The following is a 7,403-nucleotide window of genomic DNA, read 5'->3' as shown; positions in this document are numbered from 1 at the left end:
CCACCCATAGCATCACCTACAGATACAACGGTCCACGAAGCCCGGAACGAAGGAATCACACAGCCGCAAGAAATAGAACAAATAAGACTTGAGGAAGAAATCCGACGAGGAAGCTTTAAACTCCATGAACTTGAAAAAGAAAGGGTACGATTAAGGAAGAAAAGCGCTATAATGGACACGGAGGTCAAGAAGCTGGAGGATGAGATAAAGGAAGCATTTTTCATCGAAGAACCTAGGATGGTAAGGCAAGGTGCGTATGATCATACTGACAAGTTTGAGCACTATTGCCATGAGTTGGTTAGTCTGCTGCCTTGGCTTGGACTGCATATCGCCAAACGAAGTGACCAAGGTAGTGCATTGCAAGTAGTAAAGTGTGCAATGCCGACCACAATGATGGAAGGTGGGGATTCTCCGCGAACCATGGTGGAGGATGGGATGGAGTCCCACACGGGTGGTGTGACCATTTGACTAGCTGCGGGAAGGATAGTCTTAGCACTTAAGGAAGTTGAAAGGAAGCGCAGGACTATAAACTATCCTGCTTGGGAACTGTGAGATATTGGGGATGCATGTAGAAGCAGAGTGTCACAGGGTCCGCGTCCGCACACGAAGGGCTGTGCTGCCGTGCGGATTGGCCAGAAAGTGACCGTTGAGGTCACTATTCACGATGGGATGTGCGACTTGAGGCCAAATGGTGCGGGCGGCTGAGCATTTAAGATGTGATTTATGGGCAAGATTTGGGAAAATATGTCGCTAAGAAAGAATTAATGAACTAGAATTTGGGAGAACGGTCGAATTCAAATTCAAAAGGCACTATAAAACACAGAGGGCTGCCCAGCAAATAACACTTAGTCATTTGAGAATTAACCGATTGAACAGAGCCCTGAGCATTGTGAGCTGAGCGTTAATTCAGCCCCTAAATTCGCGAGTGATAGATTACAGCCCAGGAACGATGACAACGACTAAAGATGGTTTGGGAATAGAAGAGGTAATCGTCAGTGAGGCCGTGCAAACCCCAATGGTGGAAGATGTTCCAGAAGGTGTCGAGGTTGTGGCAGAGATCCCCAAATGACCACGTACACCACGACCCTTCAAAATTATGCGTCAGTTGATATCTTGTAAATATTGATCAAAAGAGTCGGAATTGGTGTGTTTATTTACTGAGTCGACTTGTACTTTTGGGTTAGACGATTTGATCTTTTGGAGGGAAAATAAATTTAATTTTTAATTTTAAAAGGATAAGCAGGCAATGGCTCCCGTACATGTGTCCCCGAGGAATCTACTGCACAACAAACTATCAATGGAAGAGAAGTGGAAAGCTATCACGATAGACACAGATGAGGAAGAAGAAGATTTGCAGGCCCTTGTCATAGCAGATGACGAAGACAAAGGCATGGAAGAGGATATTCATCCTACACACTCTGCGACAAAACTACCCGCATATATCCCCCTGTGAAAAGGGAAGGCCAAAGTGCCCAAGGACTTGGACAAAACAAACAGTTCGCTCCAGACCCTGCTCCTCCCAAATGGCCTTGTGTTTGAGGGCCCGCACCTGGGTTGCATGCCAACCATGAAGTTCGAATATTGGGACCTCACTGACGGCGAGAAATTCCCTCACCTGGAGACCAGGAATCTCATGAAGTAGAACAACGCGGGGGTGGTGACAACGTTAGAGCCACGAAAGTGGCTGCGTGGAGTGGAAAAGGCTAGGCTGCTGAACTTATTATGGGTGCCACATTTCCACCGCGTGCCCATAACCATTTTTGTCATCAGGCAACTACTTTGCCTGGTGCATGATGGGTATCTATGGCTGGAGGAGCCTATCCCCATTACAGCAGACCTAATTCACCACATTTCTCAGCTCCCCTACAAAGGAAAGGACCCCGCGACCATATCATAAGGGAAAGGTAGTGATTTGGCCCTCACAGAGGCCATGAAGACAAAATACAAGCTAGAGAAGAAGAAGAGGGGCTACACTATCTCCAAAATCAAGGACAAAGTAGTACGCATAGCTACCCAAATTCTGGCCGGAAAAATCATGCGAAAGTGTCGTACATATGAGGTACCTGCATCGATGATCGCACTGGCCGAGCAGTGCACGGAAGGAGTCCAGTTTAACTGGGTTGAATTCCTCTGCACATAATTCTTGGAGAACTATCGTGAAGTCCAGGTGTTGTGGGGGAAAGTATCCAACTCGGAATGACCCTAACCCACTCTAAGGGTGACAGTTCCTTAGCAACAGCTGAAAGCAAAGCTATCTAAAGTTTCTTCTTTATGACATGCAAGAGATAAAAGGGAGAGATCCACTTACCGATGTCTTGCGCAAATGGTCGATCCTATCTCCTTTGTTTGCCGCTTGCTCCCAGCTCCAAGTCTTTTCACGGGCCCAGCTACACGAGATCCTGCAAATAAGACAAGAAAAGGAAACTACGAGAAGCATGCATGCATAAATGATTCAAGGATTAGCATAAATCAAAAACGCAAGTGAGACAATACATCATCGAAACACATGCGAATAGAAGAACCTCAAATGCTTTATTAATACATGGAAGTAAGGTTCAGGCGGTGATACAACCATGTGAGGTCCAATCCAGCATCACCTTCCCGACGGAGAGAAATCTCTTCTTCACCTCCCTCAGGCAATCACCCAATACTCTCAACTGTAAACCAACAACGATTCTTTGCACTGAATTCCGCCCTCCAGATCCCATGGGATGAGACCCTTATATAGAGTTTTGGAGTGAAGATAAGTCAGCTTGATGTGTGACTTGTTGTCCTCTTCAACTCCAGTTGTTCTTCAGTTCTTCACTTGGAGTTTCTGTCTTCCACTTGGATTTTTAGAAGCTCTTAACTCATCATTAGGCGAATCTTATGATCAAGTGTCTTTTTGGAAGCTTCCTGGACACTGGCACTTTGAGAAATAGATTCCTCCACATGTCCAAGTACGCCCAACGCAGGTAGCCTTTGTTCTACCTGCTATGCAACGCAGGTAGCCTTTGTTGTACCTGCTATGCAGCGCAGATGCCTAGTGGAGCAGCTGCAATGATCCAAAACTGACCTGTTTTTGAGTGTTTTTCAGTGGAGAACTGAACTGTAGTGTTGTGGTTTGCTGACCTTGTTCCTCTAAGGGTAAGAACAACTTGTTTAGGGACTTTGGATCCCTTAGATTATTGACATTTCATGCTCTATGCTGTAAGGCACAAAAATGTCTATAACAGTTGCCCCTAAAGTATGAGGTCGTTTATCGGGTGAAATGCTTTATTAGGAGGATCCGAAGTTCATTCAATCGTCGGGAGGTGACCTGTAACAAAATACAATACAATACATTATCTTTTCATACTTTCTTTTCATGATCTAGCTGAGGCGGGCATTTCCCATGCTCAGCTTTATAAATACATTTGTTGTACACAAACAGATGATCGTCTGATAATAGACGGATAATTCTCTGCTTTTAATTATCATCCTTTTAGTAGGATGCTCATCTGCTGCACATGTCTATGTTTTTATCTCCTGAATATATATCGCAACCCGGATGGATGAAACTAGATCCAGGGTCTTCAAACTTGTCCGATTTTCACTTTAGTACAAGTCGATCCATGTGAGAATTTCTTGAAGTCGAACATGGAAAGACATCGCTTGATTACCAGTCAATAATGTAAACTGTTAACAAGCGCGAGAGGAATCACTGATAATGATGATGACCCTCAAGGTACTGCAGCACAATTCACGTGGTGTGAATATAGGATCTGACGTCGAACACCACGCAAAGTCTCCTGGTCGAAGGTCATTAATGTATACCTATCGCCAGGAGTGAGAAACTTGCCATTGAGGCATGCAAGATTCAAAGTACTGAGGGGGTGTTCCTAGATCAACTTCTTGGATAATGAGCTGATGTCGACAAGAAGTGATCCGTCAAAGGAGGGCCTTAATGAATCCCACATCAGTGACACGGAACGGAGCTAGTGATGATTGGTGAAAACGATCTGTGAAATATGATTCAGGGTGGCGGTCATGGAAGGATGAAAGATGATGTACGGTAGTGGATGGGACCCGATTGACACTTTCTGAATGACATCTCTTGAACATATAACGACACTGATGAGATGGATCGGTAGCATTACCCCATGTATGGATGGTATGGCGAGACCATGGTGAAGGGATCGGTGAATGATAATAACCCAACCCGATATTTACGGAGGCAAAAGTGTCATGTTCAAGAGCGACTTGCTACCATTAAGCTTTGAGGTTCTTCCCAATTTTTCCCCAGTCATTTCTGACCAATACCTCTTTATTTTTTGACAAGCTTGAGGAGGATAACATATGCTTGATCTATAACCTGCCCTTCGGGCAAGCCCATCGCTATGTTTTAACGAGCTTAGCGATAGGGAAACTCGTTCTTGTCTAAAGACAAGTTTGTCGCTATCTAATATTTTAACGAGCCCAGCGACAAAGATAACTCGGTTCTTTTCATTTTTAGAGAGTCTGAAAAGTGTACATAAAGTAGACTCTAGGGGTCCTTTTTCGTCATCTAATCCCTTAAGTCCAAAAAAGTATAAAACAATACAGAAGGGATGAATGTTCGATATCTTTATCGAGCCGAACTAGACAAGCGCTCGATCTTTTTGTGCAATAATCCCTCAGGTCCAAAAAGATTAAAATGTAGAGGAGGGATAGCTCTTCCGGTCCTTTTAACGAGCTGGAAGGCCAAAACTCGGCAAACTTTTCATTTTTTACAAGTCAGTGAAAAGAGCTCAAAGAAGACTCGTCTTTTGAGGAACGAGTGATAAACAGGGATAGCAACAGATTCCAGGTACAGGTTGGAATTTTCCAATCACGGCAGTATTACAAGGATGGCTAAGTGAGATCACTCTTCGCAGCTGTTCCTCAAAATAGGTAAACAATCAAGTGGATGTGAATGATCGGCCAAATGAAAAATGGAGGTGACGGTGCACAAACACGACCAAGGCTTTTATGGCTGATGAATTTACGGTCTCAAATGGTTATTTACCGGTTCATTTTTTCTGAATGAGCTTGAACACTGGGGGAAGCATGCTCACAAGCTTACGTTTATTTTTTAACGAGCATGAATTTCCGCATTAAAACTGCTCGGATCTTGCGTTTTTTTTTTTTTTTTAACGAGCATGAACTTTGCCAAAACTGCTCGTTTTTACCAGTCATAAAGTAGTAAGGTCTCATGGAAGATTCCTATTTTTTAAGGAGCTTCATCTCCCTACGCTTTGCTCCATATCCTCTCTTCATGCAAGCTGGGTATCGGCCTATCCTACGGGTTAGAGGGGTTAGTCCTACCTAAAACTAAAAAGCCGCCCGCGCTTGCATTCCAAGAGGTTTGCATGCCCCCAGGTGTAAGTCTAATTTCAAGGCTGCCCCTACTTTTCCGTCAAAAACCCTTGTTTTCAACAGGTGAGGCTTACCTCTTTCAGGTTACCCAAAGATTGTCCTGCTAATTCTTTCAAACAGAGACTTTCTTCGGCGATGTCTATCATTAGGTTACACAAAGATGTTTACAACTTGTTGCAGCAATTGAATCCCTATCTTTGGAGGCTGCCCCTACTTATCCTTTAAAACATTTGTTTTAATGGGTGAGGCTTGCCTTTAATCCAAAGATGGTTACTACTTGCTGCCGCAAACGGATCCCCTTATTTGGTAGAGCCTACATATTTAGACAAAGGTGAATGACGTTCCTCCGCCACACACTTAACTTTAACAAAAGAATCTTTTTCCAGAACAACCCCATTCCTAACAGCCCCTTCTTCCGCATGAGAGCTCTTCCCGGCTCTTCTGTCTTACGAAGAAGAAGGGGGGGACGAGGTACGTACTAGTCATATTCTCCCGCGGAAATTCTACTTTACACCCAAGGTTTTAAATATCATTTTTGGGATTCAACTGCGTTAAGTAAGTCATTCAAACATATGACCATTTCCATGAGAGGTAGTCGTAACTGACTAATTTCTCATGATTTTTGAATAGTTCACTTAGCACTCATTGCATCGGGTGATGCTCACAGGGGTGAAGAAGTGGGATTGAAACTAGTGAAATGTGGAGAACGAATCACATAGCATCAATCATCACCCAAGGTTTTTTCTGCCTCCAGAGTAGACCAGGATGCATGCCCCCTGGGTTCCGGCCTTCCTTTCCCGAATCACTCGCCTTCATCAGGAAGAAGAACCGGAGGTAGAGACCTTTCTTGATCAAATAGACCATTGAGGATAGGTATGTGACTACTTGCGATGCGTGATCCCAGAAGTGAAAGTTGGTCTACGAGCTTGACCATCCTTCCTTCGTATGGAAAACACATTATTCGAAAGAGCGAGGAGACTATTGCTTCCATGCAATATATGTAGTCTCATCCAAGGAGTAGGTTATAATCCAAGGGTCCTTGGACGACCATCAAATTCATCTTGACAGCCTTCCCTTTCAGTGCAATAGACACAATAGGTAGAATCCCTAATGGTCGACTGGTTCCTCTGTCAAAACCCGAGAGATTTCTTGTCTCAGGCAAAAGCGCCGGGCAACCCAGTGCTTTCCAAGCAATAGAGGACAGGATACTCACAGATGCCCCTTCATCAATGATAGTTCCAACCATCACCATTTTGTATATTTGGACTATAATTCTAAATGGTATACTGGCTGGTAACCGGGGTCTGCCTAGTTGGTTCCAATCAAAGGACACAACTAGGTTGCTTGGTGGTGGGACCGAATATACGGCCGGATATGATCCTGACGACGCTCCTTCCTGCGATAAAGGAGTGGGCACATTGCCCTGATGTTCATCAGAATCGGTGTTGATGAAGAGAACTTGGACGGTGTCATCCTTACTCTCTTCGGTGAGGGTGTCAACTGAAGATGAATCCTCAGTGACTGTGGTATGTGAAGATGAAACTTCTGAAGGGAGAACCGGGTCAACTGCCGTTTCGACCTTTGGACTTTCGTCCGGTCTGGATTTAGTAGGTTCACTTTCAGCGACTGACACTTCAGCTGGCCCTATGAGCAGGGCAGCTGTATTTTCGACCAACAAAGGACTTGGCGCGAGTTTTTGGTATCCAGGAGGAAGTAGCAACGGTGCAACCGGTTGATCTTCCAAAACTCTCTTTGCTTCGTCTAAAAAGGGACAACGGCGAAGGGTGTGATTGCCTTCACACAGTTCGCAGGGGAATCTCATTCCCCTTCGTCGTCTAGAACCTTGACTTTCGCTGGTCGACGGTAAGCATTCAACCTGGTTGTCAGAGGTTGACGCTTCCGAACTGTGCAAACGAGGGGACCAGTCCCTTAGTATCCGGGGAATACTGGGACAATCACGGTGGAGGTGGTTCCCTCTACATATGACACATGGCAATTTGGGCCCGGTCTGTGCTGTGTGTGGGTTTTCGTTAGATACCTTTTGCTTG

Source organism: Pinus tabuliformis, chromosome 1_1 (genome assembly GCF_031772625.1).
Source record: "Pinus tabuliformis cultivar Carrire ecotype Pingquan chromosome 1_1, CPIR1, whole genome shotgun sequence".
Lineage (NCBI taxonomy): Eukaryota > Viridiplantae > Streptophyta > Pinopsida > Pinales > Pinaceae > Pinus > Pinus tabuliformis.
The sequence above is the reverse complement of the archived record's forward strand: the minus strand, read 5'-3'. Positions refer to the sequence as shown.